The following is a 796-nucleotide window of genomic DNA, read 5'->3' on the forward strand; positions in this document are numbered from 1 at the left end:
ATTTGGTTCATAATAACAAATAAATTTTTTAAAAGAAAAGAACACTGAACTTTGATTCCTTGGTTCCCTCATCAATGAAATGAGAATGCTAATGCCCATTCTACTAATTCAGAGTTGAGGTGTGGCTCAAATGAGAGTACAGGTGAGAAGGTGCCCTGTAAACTTTATATACGTAATTGCTCAGGGGTCCTGGAAATAACACAAAGTACCCTTTCTAGAAACCTTGATGGGTTAAAGCAGTGATGTCAAAGGAAAAGAAATGGATCCTGATGCCTACAGCTAGTTGATTTAGAAAATCACAAATTAACATTACTTCTGTTGTATTACTATATTGTTAAACATTTTTCCAATTACATTTCATCTGGCTTGGCTACAGGCTTTGCTAGTGTGGGCTTATTTCGTTAGGTTTGATTTTCCTCTCCATAACAAGCATGGAAGAAACTACCCTTGGAGTGGCATGTCAAAATGGTGGTCACTATCCAACTTGACCGTTGCCATACACTACCACAGGAGTACAGTTGCCAAAGTACATTAAATGACTACTTTCTGAACTCCCAAAATGGACTCTCCCACAAATTCCACCAAATTAAAATTCATATGGGTTAGCAAATGCATCTTTCAAAATGCAAATACTTCTGAGTGGGTGAAATCTACCGAACAGTTGTATCTCAAGATTGACTTTTTAATCTAACTGGTTTCTTTATTGATTGTTAATTGATTATTGATAAACAATTGATATTAAATTCACAGGATTTAAGAATCCTGGTAGAAAGCAAGGGAACATTCTATGGGAATG

Source organism: Macrotis lagotis, chromosome 7, assembly GCF_037893015.1.
Source record: "Macrotis lagotis isolate mMagLag1 chromosome 7, bilby.v1.9.chrom.fasta, whole genome shotgun sequence".
Taxonomy (NCBI): domain Eukaryota; kingdom Metazoa; phylum Chordata; class Mammalia; order Peramelemorphia; family Peramelidae; genus Macrotis; species Macrotis lagotis.